Source organism: Rhipicephalus sanguineus, chromosome 5, assembly GCF_013339695.2.
Source record: "Rhipicephalus sanguineus isolate Rsan-2018 chromosome 5, BIME_Rsan_1.4, whole genome shotgun sequence".
Classification (NCBI taxonomy): Eukaryota; Metazoa; Arthropoda; class Arachnida; order Ixodida; family Ixodidae; genus Rhipicephalus; species Rhipicephalus sanguineus.
In genome coordinates, this window is record NC_051180.1 from 67058394 (window position 1) to 67075718 (window position 17325).

At 43.9% G+C, this 17325-nt stretch overlaps 1 protein-coding gene and 1 long non-coding RNA gene across 2 annotated transcripts in view; one reads left to right on the plus strand and one right to left on the minus strand.

The window, feature by feature from the left end:
• LOC119393718 (uncharacterized) overlaps nt 1–9681 on the plus strand; it is a 70457-nt gene extending 60776 nt beyond the window's left edge. Inside the window, exons 4-5 of the long non-coding RNA XR_005183978.2 lie at nt 5589–5705; nt 9432–9681. This is a non-coding gene — a long non-coding RNA (uncharacterized LOC119393718). The remainder of the gene's footprint in view (nt 1–5588; nt 5706–9431) is intronic.
• LOC119393717 (upstream stimulatory factor 2) overlaps nt 1–17325 on the minus strand; it is a 46902-nt gene that overhangs the window by 9974 nt on the left and 19603 nt on the right. The window lies entirely within an intron of this gene.

The following is a 17325-nucleotide window of genomic DNA, read 5'->3' on the forward strand; positions in this document are numbered from 1 at the left end:
TCAATGTTGTTCTCAGTGTGGTCCATTATGTTCAGGCATAGTCATGCAACAGCCTGGTGCACCTAAAAAATATCATTATTCGTTTTTAGGGCAGCCGCAGCAGTCAACCCTGACAGAGGGAGCAAGGTGGATAAGTCAAGGAAGCAGCGCCGCCTCACACCACAAATGACCAACTTAAAGCTCTGCGAGACTATGAATGCTAAGTGTTACAACGAAAAATTTGCAGTGTCATTATGAATCGTATTTACTCGAATCTAAGCCGATGTTTTTTTTTCGAAAAAACTATGTGCGAAAGTGGAGGGGGGGGGGGGTTCGGCTTAGATTCGAGTATAATGATTAAGCTTTATTTTTTTCTGGCCTTGCGAATTGCGCGGGTCGGCTTATAATCAGGTACGGCCTAGATTCGAGTAAATACGGTATATCTACACAATTTCCAAACGAGTTTGAATCTACGGTGACAACATGTACGCAGTTTTGATTATTTTGAAGCTGTTTACATGCAGCATTTCCTGTGCTTAAATAAAGATTTGTTTCTTTTATCATGAAAGGATAATCTACTGAAACGTGCCTGTTTTTATTGCGTTATTTACTAGAGTGCTGGAAGCAACACCTCGCGGGTGTAGCTCCAAGAAATTCACAATGTCCACTCGGTGCTCGGCTGCTTACCCGAAAGTCGCGGGTGCGACCCCGGCCGCGGCGGTCGCATTTCGACGGAGGCGAAATGGTAGAGGCCCATGTACTGTGCGATGTCAGTGCACGTTAGAAACACCAGATTGTCGAAATTTCCGAAGCTCTCCACTACGGTGCGCCTCATAATCATATCGTAGTTTTGGCTTGTAAAACCCCAGATATTATTTTAAAAAATTGGAATATATTTGGATTATGCAAACGCAATATATTGGTATTTTTGCCATTGCATTTGGCCAAACAAAATATTTTTGCGTATCGCTTGTACAAGTGACATAACTTCTTTTTAGTACTGAGGAATGCTTGTCTAAGAAAATATATATAAGTTCATCTTTATGCATAAAAAAATGTTCCAGAATTAAAATGCAGTAATTAAATAGCAGGAGGGCAGTAACAGAAAACACAACCTTTGTGACTCGATATCCGAACTTGTACTTATCGATAACGTTTCTGTAAACGATAACAGACACTATTAGCGAAATAACAGATAAAATGAGAACAGAAAACAATTTTTTTCAATGTCTGCAAACTGAAACGTGTTTTTAAACATAAAATTTCTGTACTGTAAAACAGAAAGTAACAGTGAAATAACAGAAAGAAGACAAACAGAAAACCAAGTTTTTTCTGTAACACAAAACTGAACATTGTATTTATGCAGAAAACTTTTGTAAAGTAAAACGGAAAAAATGTGTTAAAACACAGAAAACTTCAAAATAGAAAACATAGCTTTACAGAAATTCTGTGGCAAGAGAGCTGCCAGACAATTTCTGTTTTTTTCACAAAATATTTTTTACAGTGTATCACGCAAAACACATGTTTCTCCATTCTCCTATAGCCTGCACAATCATTCCATTATGGAGGTCACACAATATAAATACTTAGGGGTTACACTCAGAAATGATTTGACATGGGCTGCCCATATATCCGGCATTTGCTCGTCATCATTTTGAAGCTGTGCTTTCTGAGGCGGAAACTTCGAGATGCTCCAAGTAAGCGCAAACTTATTGCATATACAATATTTGTCTGGTCAAAAGTAGAGTACGCATCGGCCATGTGAAACCCGTTTATGAAGAAATACATATACCGGCCCGAGATGGTACAAAAGAGGGCGATTAGGTTTATTTATCAAACACGCAAGGTTAGATTCACCAACAAAATAACTTAAAAATGTTCATTTGCCAGAGCTTCAAGTACGCAGGAAAATGTACGTTTGTTATTCCTACACAGCCTTTTCAAAAATGAGCTGAACATACCGCATCCTACAATACTCTGCTTTTCACTAGACAAACTCGCACAAACACGCCACACCAGGGGTGCTATGCAGGATGGCCCGAGCTTCTCGGGCACACGAGTTTGCTCCGAGCTTGCATTACGGTGGTCATGACAGGAAGGCAGTGCGGAGCACGCGATTGCAGCGTTGATAAAAACGGCTACAAGAACGAGAATGGCGTCACAAACGCATTCGCGGCGTTTGCGGCGGTTTTCAAAGGAACACCGCGTGCGAACGCGTCAGCGCCGCCACTCAGTCAACATTTTGACAGCGCAGCGACGTCAGCGTGATTGTCGCGCTATCTTTTTGCCAACTGGTCATCGCGCCTCCCATGGGCGTGTTCGTGGGCGTTTGTCCTCTTTCAGAAAATTCTTTCTTTCCACCTGCAGCATGGAAATTTCCACTCTCGAAGGCAACAAGGGCGCACGCGCAGCGCTCTGGTGCAGCTCGTTCCGCTTCTCTGGAATATTACAGATAAATAAACGGACAGGTTACTGCTATACTTACATTACACGTCTGAAGATCTGTCTGTAGTAGCGAATCGGTAGAAACAATGCCTCAACAAACAAGTAAATAATAAACAAGGAAATAGTTCTCGACAAAAATCCCACCAGGGGCGCTTGCTTCATAGCTGTGAGTGGTACGTCGTGAGAGCGGTGAAAGTGAATGCCAGACATCCCACGTGATGATATAACCTTTAGTTCTTCGTGCGTGTGTGCGTAGTCTGTGCAATTAGGCTCATAGATGAATCGTGCCGCTCGCTGGCGTTGCGTCGTGAGTACTGTTCCTCGGCAAGAGGAAACGCGGTGGGCGAACCCTCTCTTCGCCGCGGGCGTCTCTCAATCAAACTGATTGACGCGCGAACTCGGGCACAAACTCGTCGATTCTGAAAAGGCCCCAATTCAACTCGTTACTGTCATAGTGCCGGTGTGCTTGTGAAGTGTTTTATGCGGTGGACGCTACTCAGCAGCTTCTTTGCATATAAAATAATTTGGTCAGCTTGCACTACTTGTGAGAAGGCTGGAGCCATCGGAAGAGCTTGTAATCACCTAGCTTCTTTCAGCTTATTACGTGGCTCGTCTACTCAGTATGCTTGGTCTGCTTCGGAGTAACGACCGTGTCAGTTCGGTCTCAATATTGGTGCTATTGATTAGGTAGGTCTTAACTAACATGATATTGAATGTCCTTTCTTAATTGTTAATGTTTTAATTACCACGACATTAATAACCCATGTTTAATTCGCAAGGTCCTGAATAGCACGGAGGTAATTAGTATAATACTAATTAGCACAATTCTAATTAAGACGACTTCAGTGAGTAAGGTCTTCAATATCTTGGTTTTAAGTACACGCTCCTAATTAGCGTCGTGTTAATTAGCACTAATTGTCGATGTATTAATTACAGGGTCATTAATGACTCAGGTTTATTTCGCAAGGTCCTGAATAGTACAGAGGTAATTTGCGTAATTCTAATTAGCACGATCCTAATTAACACGCGCCTAATTAGCGTATTGTTAGTTAACATTAATATATAGTGTCTTAATTACCACGGCAATAATTACTCAGGTATAATTCGCAAGGTCCTGAATAGTACAGTTGTAATTAGCATAAGCCTAATTAACATGATCCTAATTAACACGATCTCGGTGAGTAAGGTCCTGATTATCTTGGTTTTAATTACATGCTCCTAATTAACGTCGTGTTAGTAAGCATTATCTTAATTACCTTGTTCCTTGCATTACATGACTTCATTAGCATGGTCTTAGTAAGACGTGGCTTAGTTAGCTCGGCCTTCGCATGATTTGGCCTAATCAGCTTCGTCATAGCACGCCCTGACTTAGCTAGGTATACCGCCCAGCCAATTAGCTAATCAGCGGGGCGCGCGTGCTCTGGGAGCGAGCAGACGATGAAGAAGAGAACGGCGAGGGCGCGCGCCCGCCGAGCAACGCGCTAGAATTTAGAGGCCGACCATGGTGATTATACACGTGGCCTCGGCGATTAGCTCTAGCCGCCGATTTATAAGGCGCTCGGTCGGAACTAATCTCAGAGGACACGGTGCTGACTATCCTAAAGTATACTTAGTGCAGACATTAAACGCTTGAAAATGAATTCAAACGGCCTGCGCACACATAAAAAATATAGTTAGTAGAGCTTTCTGCCACTTTTCTTGCACGGCTGCACTTCTGCACTCAGTGGAACGACAAACAAATGAAAGAAGTTTGACGACATCACCCAACCTTCTCGACCGCCCTTGACGTGACGCCGCGTTCCATCGTAACCAATAGAACGGAGCGCGCGCTGAGGGATGGATTTCACCTTCTCGTACTATTAGCTCGTTCAAAAGGGGGTGTCGCCAGAGCTCGGAAAGATCCCGAGTTTCGCCAAACTCGGGCCATCCTGCATAGCACCCCAGAAGTCATCAGCTGGAGCCAATTTTCGCAAGAACGGAAACTTTCAAACGCAGTATTTCATCAGGAACCGTTTCTCACAGAAAGAATCTCCCTGAGGCCATCTTCCAGTTCCCTAGCTTTGTGGAATCTTTAGAAAATCTTTCATTCAGTGAATGATGTATCTGTACGACATCTTCATTTTATTCGTTCAATCTTTTGTTCTTTCACTCTTTTGCTACAATTGTATTGACCCTCCTGCATGGGCCAATAATGTTGGCCTGCAGTATCGTGAAATAAATCAATAAATAAATAAACATTAAAAATCCCGCCAGTTCCCGCCGCGAAAACCATCGGACAGCGAAGCCGACGTCAGGCATTATATTTTCCTCGTAAGTTTGGGCAAGGAAGGAAGGAAGGAGGAAACAAGCGGAAGGACAGGGGGGTTAACCAGTTCTTTGACCGGCTGGCTACCCTGTGCTGGGGGAAGGGGTAAGTTTCGGCAAAGTTCTCACTATCGACAGGCCCCCCAGCTGGCTCGCGATAGGCGTACCTCCTCGTAAGCTCGTGTTGGCATCGGCGAAACGACCGGCCGCGTCATCGCCGTTGCCTCGTCGCTAGCGCTCGACGTCTCGGGTGGAAACTTCCACGCAGTGGCCCGACTAAAGAGAAGCTTTCAAATGTGACTCAAGAGAGTAAACAAACCAAAAAAAAAAAAATTTAATTGCATTCACACATCTCAAGAAATATATTAAATGCGAACCATTCCTTAGCGAACCTTTGGCACTTTGAGCGTTTTTATCTACGTATCTATCTATCTAGCCGCCTACGTCTGGGTGCCCTCGTGATCCCCTCTCAGCGCAGCGGAGGCTGGCTCCCCCACCGATTTCCACTGCCATTTCTCCTCTCAAATGACGACGCTTTCCATGAGCGCATATCGAGTACTAATGTATATAATGCGCTTGTTGACGCCATCTGTGCGCGGGATTCACTATATGCTGTATCCCGGTGTATGTTAACTACTTCAGCTATCACAAAGGTTTAATATGAGCATTGACGTTAGTCGTCGGGAGAGAGATGTGCCACCAGGCGTCAACGTAGGTGCATCGTGCAAGCTGTCATCAATCAATGTACAATAAATATTCAAGTGCTCCTGTGAAGAACATTTAAATTTCGTGTTGTGCGATTCGATGAACGGATCAAGCATGTTTTTTGTTTTGTTTTTTTTTTACTTCTACTATCATAGAAGCCATCTTAGTCGAAAGGGAATTTGGTGGGCCCTACTGCCTCGATAGATTTACTTTCCATGTGCTTTACGCCGAGGCTCAATGTCTACTCCTGGGCAATAAAGCAAGCGGTAGAGGTAAGAGTGAAAACTAATTACTTAGATTTGAAATACTGGTTGACGCGAATGTTTTGTTCTTGTTGTTGTTGTTTACAGAAGAATGACGAGTCCATATTTTATGAACAAAACTAGATTAAACGAAACGCTTCTAGTGCCAAAAACATGCAAACACGGCTTTCACTTTGACCTTGCAGAGAAAAGGGCGGTTCTGTCCCTTACAGTTCATAATTTGTGCTCGCGCGTAATATCTATGATCGATATAATAACCACTTCAGTGAAGAAAACGTAAAAATATGTTTTCGTGCCATTATTCTTAGCGCATTTCGTGTTCAATGCGCTGACATTTGGCACAGTGACCGCATAGACAGGAGTATAGAAAATATTATTTGTTCTTTTCATTGTAGAATATGTCGTATAGAAAAAAATTCACGGTCCCTTATGCATTCGCCGAAGACGCCTCGAAGGCGCACGCCATCTCCTTTTTCTTATCAGTCGATTTATTGATCCTCCCCTGGCCCCGTCCGAAACCTTTCTGTACTTAACGTGGTTTTTGCACTGCTTTCAGTATCGGAATCACTGGATGTTTTCTGCAAACCAAATGGTTTTGCACCGCTTCTGTGATCGCGGCTCGCCTTTGACCAAGCGACGATGTCGTGTGATGACGTCGTCATTCGACGTCACTGTATTGACGTCATGATGACGTCACAAATGTTGGAGATGTGTGATGTTATGGTGTGGAAAGGTGGCGTCATAAGGTGATGATGTTTTTTTACGTCACTTGTGTTGACGCCGGCGCTCAACTATCGTGTTTGATGAGGCATCTAACGCTTTCGCTCATAGGGGTGCGCAGGGTTCCCCTTAAAAGGGGGGGGGGGCGAAGGTTTATCGCCCCCCCCCCTCCTTATTCTGTCAATGTATGAGGCAGACTTTGCGCCCCCCTCTTCTTAGATGACTAGAGAGGGGCGGCCGCCCCTTACACTCCCCCGTGCGCACGCCTATGCTTTCGCTTTAACAGTAATTAAGGTTCGAGCCTCAGCATTATGCCTCATGTGCGAAGACCAATTCGAGAAGTGTAACATATTGCTAGGCTTAGGTGAATAGCAGTATTTCTGGTGGGAAGCGACGTTGAAACAAATAGCACTGGAATTAAATCGAGGCAAACAGTTCGTGTAGCTCTGGAATTAGTGTTCAACCCCAAAACAAAGGTCTAAAGGTGAGAAATGTAAAAACAGAGAGGTAGAAGTTAGCACTAAACTTCACATGGGACACAAGCCCAAATTTTACCCGCTCTATTGCATTACAATGCGTTCCTCGTATCGACCTGAGCTGAATGGAAAAAGAATTTTGAAGGCTGCCACGCGCAGCTACAACCCCGAACTTCAGAGGCTATCCTGAGTTGGACTGAAATGGTAGAGGAGGCCTTTTTCTCGCAGCGACTTCCCTTAAGACAGGATAAATAATGTTATTTCTCTCTCTCTCTCTTGAAGACTGAGGCGGCCGAGCAAGAGTCATCGAGCATACAAATTCAAAATAAATGGAAACGACAGAAACTCCCGCAGCGGTATCTTCAGGGACGTAGCCAGAATTTTTTTTTAAGAAGGGGAGGGGGAGGGGGTGTCAATCACACTTTTGAAAAAAATTGGCGGGCAGTGGCTGAATACGACTGGGTGTGCCAGTGGTATTTTCACCGCACTACTGAAAGGTGAAACCATTCCAAGTGGTGCAAATATCCCTGATACTGTTTGCAAAATAGATCTCTTGCACAGTTCTCTTGCACTTTTTTTCCCAAGGCAGCGCTGATTTTGCGGCGACCATCGGCGATTGATAGAAAAAAAAGGCACAGCTTCGCCGCAAGGGCGAAGCAATGACTGCGATAGCAAGAAACTAATGCTATACGAAGTGAGGCTCGCCAATAGATACTCTCAGTTTGAACAGCGCTCCTGTTGCAAAGGCGGCCGAAGCAGCGAAGGAAACTAGCGTGCTTCAAGTGTCGAGCTGTGACACTTGATAGTTCGCGCTCATCTTCTGTTTGTTCGTTTAGCGGCGTCCCTTGAGCTCGAGTGACTTTCCTACGCTCCGTAACATGAGCGCGGACATAACGGTGAAAGCGTGAAACATCCATCTTACCCTCACCACGAGAAAACCGCGCGAGCAGACAGCGGAAGGGCAAGATTCTCCCTGCGCAAATATAAGAAGCGAGCGAGCTCGCCGACGACTTTTAAATGCGCCAGTCGCGCTCCTAGCGCTATCTCGCTGGTAATGAAGAAACGCTTATAAGCGCCTTCCATCTCTGAGTCCGTCCAGCGGTATAGGGTGTGTTTATAACGCTCGCCGTTAGCTACGTAGAGGATCTGCGTTTCGTGGCGTAGTGGTTAGCGCCACTCGCTGCGGTGCAAGAGGTCCCTCGTTCGATTCCGCGCTTCGGAAGCATTTTCCTTAGTTATTTTTTGGGAGGCTTTTATATATATATATATATATATATATATATATATATATATATATATATATATATATATACATACTTATACATATACGGTGCATGACGGCGGCGACGGCAACGGCAAAATCGAGCCGAGACTGTCCATATAATTGCTATCGCAATAAAAAGAATATGGCTGTCACCTTCAAACCGACTTAGGCGAATTCATAAGGGACCCTGGGAGTTTCTAAGGCGAAAACCTTCGATGCTTCACCAAATGCGAAAACTGACCGTTAGCGTCAACACAAATGATGCAAGAAATCATCATCACGTGATGAGGTCATCATATGACATATGACATCATTACGACGTCGCATATCGTCAAAATTTGTGACGTCATCATGACGTCATCACGTGGTATCGTCCCTTGGTCAAAGGTGGGCCGGTCACGGAGGCAGTGCAAAACCTGCTGAGGAGCAGAAAACACTGCCTCCGATCCTGGAGGCAGTGCGAAACCACGTTAGGTGCAGAAGGCTTTCAGAGGGGGGCGCGGGAGAAGCAACACATCGGACGAGGAGGAAAGTACGGCTTTCGCCTTCGAGTCGTCTTAGGCGAATGCGTAAGATAACCTGTGAGTTTTTGTCCCACTGCTGGATGCGTTGCTTTTCCCATACTACACCTTCGATAATTGCATAAGGGTTCGTATAGCTTTCTGGGCTGATGAGGTATGAGACCAGCCTCCCAAGATCTCTTCTGGCGTAAAAGGTCGACCATCAGCTCTGATCAATGCGCACTGGAAAAGCTGGCGAGGTTTGTCAATTCCGGAACAGTGGCAGAACTGGAGGGTGTTCTCTTCACCATAGGCGTGCGCAGAGGGGTGCAGGGGGGGGGGCGGCCGCCCCCCCTAATCATCTAAGAGGAGGGGCGCAAAATCTGCCCCGTACATTGACCCTTCTAGTCACCTAAGAGCCTAAGAGGGGGGGGGGGGCAAAATCTGCCCATACATGGACTTTTTAGGGGGGGGCGCTGCGATGAACCTTCGCCCCCCCTAATGAGGAACTCTGCGCACGCCTATGCTCTTCACATATGCGGTTAGAACACACGAGCAAATCTTTTGCATCTCTTTAGACTCTTTGAACTGAATCGTCATTTCCAGATCCAACGAGAAGGTCATCCGTGTAGAAGAAACTGCAAGCAGCTTGCAGCTTTTTTATGGCAGTGCAACTATTTGATAACAGTAGCTTCCTGCAGCTTCTACTTAATTTACACTTCGACAGCTGATGGCTACTGTACTAATTATTTTAATTTACTTCTTCAATTCACAGGGTTCACCAATTGCTCGTTGTGGTTTCCGGAAAAACAACGTGGTTATCAGAGACCACCACCATGCTGCGAGTTCCTATTTTTTGTTTTATGTGGGCAAGGCAGTAAGGTTAACTCGACAAAGTGCAACGATTAATCATTCTTGAAATCTAGTAGATGATCTATTGACGTTTTACAGCACAAGCAACAAAATTTTAGTTGCAATAACATTGCCCGTCACTGATGAGTTACTGACCAGTATTCAAAGTGTCACCGTGAATCCGTTGAATTTCTCCTTACCAGCTGATTCTCTTATGCATAATTCTAATGGATTTGGTTATGTTTTTCAATAAAATGTATCCTGAAGTGCTGTTTTATATTCACGACCTTAAAGTTGCACGCATCCATAAATTGGTTAAATTTAAACTGAACATTAAATCGGTCAGTTGTTATATTACCCATTGATGCACAGCCAGGCCACAAAAACTTTTCGGAAAATTTCAGAGCCGCTGATTTCTATGCGCCTTACCCTGTATTGTTACGGTAAGAAAACTCACTGTAAGGAAAAGCCCCCCTGAATAACCTTTTAGTGCCTAAGTACATTTGGGCGACTAACCTAGGAAACCTTTCAGTCCGTCCACTTATCGGTCTATCCGTGACGAAAGGGACACTAAAGGCAAATATTAAGTCGACGTTGATTGTTGAAATAGCGGTCCAGAAACCTCGTAGTGCTACTTTTATGCCAAGGAAGTGCTTATTTTGAAATAAAATCACGTTTTAGTGGTCCGCATCGCGTTAGCGCACTTCAAATCACCCGCCTGAAATCCGACTTTCATACGTCACTGCTGCCGTGCCCAACGTTGCCCGCCTTTACTGCGCGGCCGCCGACACTATTAGCAGCAGAGCGAAAGTAGCGGCACCCACAGCAGCAACAACGGCCATCGAAGCCATCGAAGCTTGCCGCAATCGCCGCAATGGATGTGGACGGAGAACTTGACAACGAGACATTGGCTCGCGACGCTGGGCTCCAATTCAGCTACTTGAGCCCCGATGAACGCGGTATGCTGCTGAGGGCTCGTAGTGCCGGCGTCGTTGCATGCGGCATTTTGTCGAACTTTCTGTCAGAGCGACTTTCACGAGCGCGCAAAACACACGCGGCAGTACGCGATCCCGAAACTACCACTGAGACGCGACCGCCTAAAGCGAAGCAGGGCGCCGGGCGAAGCGCAGTTCGGCGAAAACGGAACCTTTGAACCACGCGCGCCGTTCCCCATGGCAACGCCACAGAGGTTCTTTTTTCCATAAATCAAACGTAAACGAATAAACAGCATTTTATTACGTCTTTTGATGCACGGAAGGTTCTTTTTTTTATTGCTGCTAGTTTGATTACTAGTGATTTATTGTAGGCAGATCTCATACGTCATCGGGATCACTTCGAAAATGTCCCACTCGTGGCGCTCATCATGTGATACATTTAGCTTAATTTCTCGGTAAGTAGGGCACTGCTGTTGATAATATTGCCGTTTTAGAAGTTGTCATACATTGAGCTTTCACTCTGACATAAATTGTTATTTGCCTTTAGTGTCCTTAAATAAGTCGAGACGAGAACAACGCTGGCAGTGGTGCGATTCGAACCTACAATTTTCTCTCAAGAGATGTGATCGCACTATACAAAGGACTGTGGCACTGTGGGTCGAACTCTTCGGCAAAGTGCTAACGATTCTTGTGTGTCTTGTGTTGACATTGTTGTCATCACGTGGACATTATGCATGACGTGTGAACATTCCTTTTAAATGGACATTGCCGTGTGTGAGTGTACTTTTATTTATAAGTTCGTGACGCTAATTAATAAGTAAGGGAAGAGGAGTAGCCGGAGCCATGTATAGGCACCAACCTCTTCTTAAACACATTTAATAAAAAAAAATATGCCTGAACCATTTGTATTGGCTATGGCGGCGTCCACGTGATAAGCACGGTTTCTCAATAACGTGCTTGACACGTGGTTAACAGCAGTGGCAGTGCCAACTACGGAGGAAACAAGCACAACTAAAGGCACAGGGGAGTATATGCAAGCATTCTACCACTCGCTCATTTCTACACAGACGTCGTGTTGTTTTAACAAACAAAGCTAAGACAGCAAAACATATAGCAGCAGAAGCATCCAGCACAACGAAGCAAGTGGTGTAATGCTTACGCATACGTGCAGTGGAGTTTCAGCAAATTACTTTGGATAGAACTGTTCGCTTATTTATTACTTTGTACTACACTTTTATCTTAGTCGGATACCAACTGTAGTTGCCAATAGAACTCTTCGAAGAACTCAGATCTGAGCTCCTTTCAAATCAGGACGGACGCTCATATACTATAATTAGTGGTAGTAGCTCTATTGCAATATTGACTGTTGAGTGACGGGTCGTAAAAGCAATGCTTTTTTTTTTGCAGCCCCGTCTAGCTTATCGCCACGCTTCCGAAATGTCAAATATATATACTTGAATCTTTCCATTCCGTCGAACACTTTCTCCGTGAACGTGCACGGAACCATCAATAGAACCTCTTATACAGAAAAGCTAAGGAATTACGAACGCAAATTTTGTTGAAGTCTGCTTGTACTGGCTCTATGAAACCTAAATGTCCATTGCAAGTGACTTGAGTCAGTTTGAGCTGAACCAAGCGGCAATGGAAATTCATCACCTAAGGATGACGAATCAACAGTAGAAAGTCAATAAAGTAATGGAGAATGATGGCAATATTGTTCTATAACTTTATTACATGGCTAAAAACAGCACTTGCAAATAGCCAGTGCCCTACAGTGATGCGGCATTGCGGCAAAAAAAAAAAAAGGAAGAATATGTGATCCTCCTCCACCAGTCCTCACCGTGATCGGCAGCAGATACACTCTAAGAAAAAAAAATTGCCTTTTGACTCCTTTCGAGGAGTCTTGACTTGCCACGTATATGACTCTCTTTAAAGAGGCACGTCAACTCTCTTTGGAGATTATTGTACGCTCTTCGGAGAGTCGTGTCACCCACAAGAGAGTTAACGTGTCTCTTTAAAGAGAGTCATATACGTGGCAAGTCAAGACTCCTCGAAAGGAGGCACACATACTCTTTTTTTTTCTTGTTATAGACGAAGTGGATGTTTGGTTTGACGTTACTGCGGTCCTAATAATAATTATTAATTAATCATAATAACCCCCTGGCGCATACCCGCATAATCTGGCCCTGGGTAGGTGGGTATACCGCTGAATGTGGATTTGTACCTGTCTATATCAACCCAGGAATAGACAAAATAGACATTGAAAATTTTATGGGAGCACTCATTGTGTGGAATAAGCAAGACATACCGGTTGTTGGTGAATTTATTGTAGGCATCACACAAACGAGAGAGCTTTGTCATGCTCGTCAGAGAATGACTTCTGTGCTGTAACAACTCACAACAACGAACCATTTGGTACTGACATTCGATATAAGTATGACATCAGCTGTTGTGGTGCAGGTTGTCTAACACCGTTTGTAATGCTGGTGTTTGTCAAAAGTGAAATGCGGTGGGGGTGCTTGTGTAACATCCACTTTCACGGGGTGGAATGGGGGCGAAATTGCATTTTGTCATACAGTAAGCTTGGGTCATAACGATAATAGAGAATAGGTATGTTATACTTTTATTCAGACCTAAAATAGACGGCGAGTGAGTTAGTTGCGTTGTGTGCGTTCTCCGTGGCAAATCGCGCTCCCTTCTCCTAACAAATGGCTAAAATAGGACATTCACTTCGAACCTCACACATGCTCAATTTAATTCTTTATTTACACATCTCCGCACAGCGGAGATTATGGTAATTATACGCTCTCACATTACGTAGTCTCACTCATGTTGATGTGTAAAAATTGATTTACGACGAAATAATCAAGTGCGCTGCTTATTACTGCGCACAGGGGATCAAGTTTTACATACAGGATGTTTCTCGTAGCTAGAACCACATATATAAAAAAAGACGGTCAACCGCAACTGAATGAAATCACTGACATAGGGTTTGCCGCCATGTCTATCAGGCTATTTTTTTATATCGTTTAATTAACTAAAATTATTTATGCAAAAATTTTAATAGTCACTTCAGGGCCAAGTGCGTTTCGTTTCGTTGTAGAGGGCATTCCAAAACGGCCGATCCAGTTTTTTGTGATGTTTTCTTCCGGCGTTTGACGAAATAGGAAATAAAGCCACGTGACTGCATTCATGCACTACCGTACTGCAGAAAGCTGAAATCTATGCCTCAATATCAGCAAATGGGGCTGTCAGGCAACTGTTGTCTTGGCTGACGGAGCGGTGCGCAGTGCGAGAGGTACGCACTCTCGCAGACAAAAAAAAAAAAAAACTTGGGATTATAGTTTTTTAATCTGTTATAATTTTATTATTACGGGGATTTACCATTTCTGTAAACCACAGGCAAGAGCGATAATGTTTACTTTTTTTCCCTGGCACTTTCTATTTTCGGGATATTTCTACTACCCAGCACACCTTGCTTCTACCTTCCAAATATAAATGGTAATGTATTTAGGCAGGCAAGAAATGAAATGCAACACAGACTGGCAATAAAATAATGTTGCTGCTGTAATAAATAAATGAACTATTACACCATTAGAATGCGATAGTTTTCAATGTGAGTCGACCGAGCAGTCTCTAGGCTGCTGCTTTCCGGAGATTTGGTGTTACAAATGGGTTTATTTGCATTATAAATGTAAAGCCAACAGTATTACACTCTGGCCACACTAGCAAATTTAATGTCATTTTGAGAGAGTGCACTTACGCCTCCAGAATGTCACTTTGGCGACGTGCTGCTACACGAATGGTAATGGCGATAAATAATTCAGTAGCACAGCATATATTTGTTATTTGAGGCAATGTTTATTGAGTAATAATGTGTTACAGCTATGAGCAGCCCTTAAAATGAACTTTACGTACAAACGCGGCGGCTGCCGCCATTGCACGGCGTGTGCTGGGCATGCCCCTGGCGGTCGTGACTGTAAACTGCCTGAGAGCGAGAATAGCAGGGTAGTTTTTGGTTGTATAGCATGTTTTAATGCTTAAGAATATTTCTAATAACGAAAGCGATACTTAAAAAATACTGTAAACTCGGCTTTCGATAATAACATACTTATTCTCGAGCCACGGCTACCAACGTTTATAGAACCAGGTTCTATAAACGTTGACGGCTACCGAGGCTAGACACGCCGAGTTTGGCGAACGCACTCGCCAGCAAGTGCACTTTGCAGCGAGTGTCTCTAAACGTTTCCGTGTGACAGCGTGCGAATGACACTAGTGGCAAAGTGCACTCCCTCAAAGTGACACTTTGCACTCTCAAGGTAGGACGTTTCAGATTTTCCTATAACTATGCACAACACCCTACTGCAGTTACGCATTTATTAAGGTTAAAAACACCGAAGACTACTTATTAAAGGGACACTAAAGAGAAACAATGAATTAGTTTAGATTGATAAAGTGTGCTCGGAGAACTCTTGTGTAGTTTATTTCAGCACCACATGTTTATTATCAAGAGGAGAAAACCATGTTCAAAGTTTCATTTTAAAATTTCGCGCCGAACTTTGTATTTCGTGACGTAAAAGATTTCAAAGAGCATTTAATGTATTTGGCGCCACTGGCTCGACGAAATTTCCACAAACTCGTTATCTCAAGTCTCTGGCCCCCTCAGAGGGCAATGTACTTCGATTTACCCGATTAGGAACTACGTAGGCACAAGCAGGCGCCGTCAAAAGTATGTGACGTCACGCCAAATGGTGCGGGAATTCCAAGGTGGCGTCGCCACCTGTATTTTTTTTTTGCGCGTTTTCTCCCTTATTGACCCCTTAAGTGCTTTATTTTTTTGAAAATTTCCCAACCAAAAGTGCCTATTTTTTTATTGCTGATTTCGAACCTGATTGTACTAAACAGCAGGTTGTCGATGTTGAAAAAAATAAATGTGCCACATACTTAGTCAAATCAAAACACGGAATAATGCAAGGGGGCCCGTTGCAGCTCCTGCACCAAAATCGAGTTTCCTTTCTCTATTTTTTCCCGTTTTCTCCTCGCTTCCGAGAGCAAACGAAGCACATTTGAAGAAACTGCTGAATATTCCATAAGGTCATCTGGCAATGACAAGTTGAAACTCTTGCCTGGAATGGCCAAGAATGGAAAGCAAGGAGGCTTCACGGGAGGATTGTCCGCATCAAGCAGGATCCACTGGCGAGCACTCGCGATGTTCGCTTCCGAGCTGTTTTCATCATCACCGGAGGAGATGCTCAATTCACCGCCTTCGCTGTCTTCACTTCCGAACACAAGATAAACATCTGTATCCGAATGATCATCACTCGAAAAAGATGACGAAAATGAGAAGCCTCTTTTTCGTGTTGACGAGCCAGTTATGCATGGGTGACCGCCACCGTAAGCCGTCTTTTCATACGAAAACCGCGCTCTTTCCGCAGGAGAAAAATAAATTGTCGAGTAAGTGATGCCATCTGGTGGATTACATGCAATCTAAGCTGTAGAAGAGCGCCTCTTGTTTTGAACGCTAGAGGGGAGTACCTATTCCGCTAGGACGAGTTCTGCTCGTCCAAAGCAGTTAAGGGGTTAAGCGTCTTCTCACAGCAAGCGTGGTGTTTTTGGTATCCTGGAAGACTACTTCACTAATGCGAGAAAAATCGTTTTGCTCTTTAGTGTCCCTTTAATTTCAGCTATATATGAAGATTTTTGCTACAAACCAGAAAACATACTTATACCTCATCAAACCATTTGTTTGTGAAATTCAAAGGCAATATTTCAAAAACACAATGCAACAGAATCATCATAAACAACACTGTAGTCCACCATGTTTTCTTTATTGAAATTCTTTTCTGAAAACAATGTGTTGCACTGGCACAGGAAAAAAAAGAAGAAAAGGCTTGAAAGCATTAATGTCACAACACAGGGGTGAACAAAGAACAACAAACAGCCTTACACCAGCCAGATGCCCATAGAAAGTAAACAGTGAAATGCTCACAAACAAGCCTACATTCACAAAGGTTCTTTCTCAAACAGAGAGGTAAACCTGCAGAACAAACAACAGTAGGGAGAAAAACAAAGTACAGAAGACACGCTCACGCCAAACTGCACTACCTAATATAGGTCGTACAAAAGTGCTTCTCCAGCCAATGCCGCACTCTCGCTACATGAACGTACAAAAAACAAGTGCCAGCTAATGATTCACTGTGCTGCTAAAAGTCTCGGGTGTCACAACATTCGATGAAGCTCTGTGCATACATTGCTGGCGACAGCTTTTATCATAGTAGCATAGATGCACTAACATAAAGTGACATGCAGGAAATTGTAGACAGGAAAGGCAGAGTGGGTGGAGATAACCTGTCACAATGCTTTTAAACAAAATATGTGCCAAGCTCTTATTGCAATGACCAACTATGCTGAATGGATCTGGAAAAAAAAAGCCTCTCAACCAGCTGAAGTGTCTTGTAACACAAGGAGTTACCAAGGCTTTCATTTATAATGCATCGTTGTATCACTGCCACTTCTGCTTTTCCAGTCTACATCACCTAATGTTGCAGCATCAGTCTGTGCAAGTACACTGAAGCAATGATAAAACACAATTGACAAAGCTGTTCCAACCATGGCCCTTCCAAGGTGAGCTTACAGCCAACACGTTCCTCGGTGAACTAGCAGTTGCCTATGATTCACATTACAAATGTACCAAGCACTTGGCCCTATGTACAAATGCTTCCACAACAGGCTAAGACAACAGTATCAAAGCCACTGATCAAACTTGTCACACACGCACGCACAATGCACCCTCACCGAGTTTTGAAGGAGACTATGCGTATGTTACGACTCGTTTCGCAAAACCAGCTCATTACTGGTGCATTTGCACAATTCAATACAAAA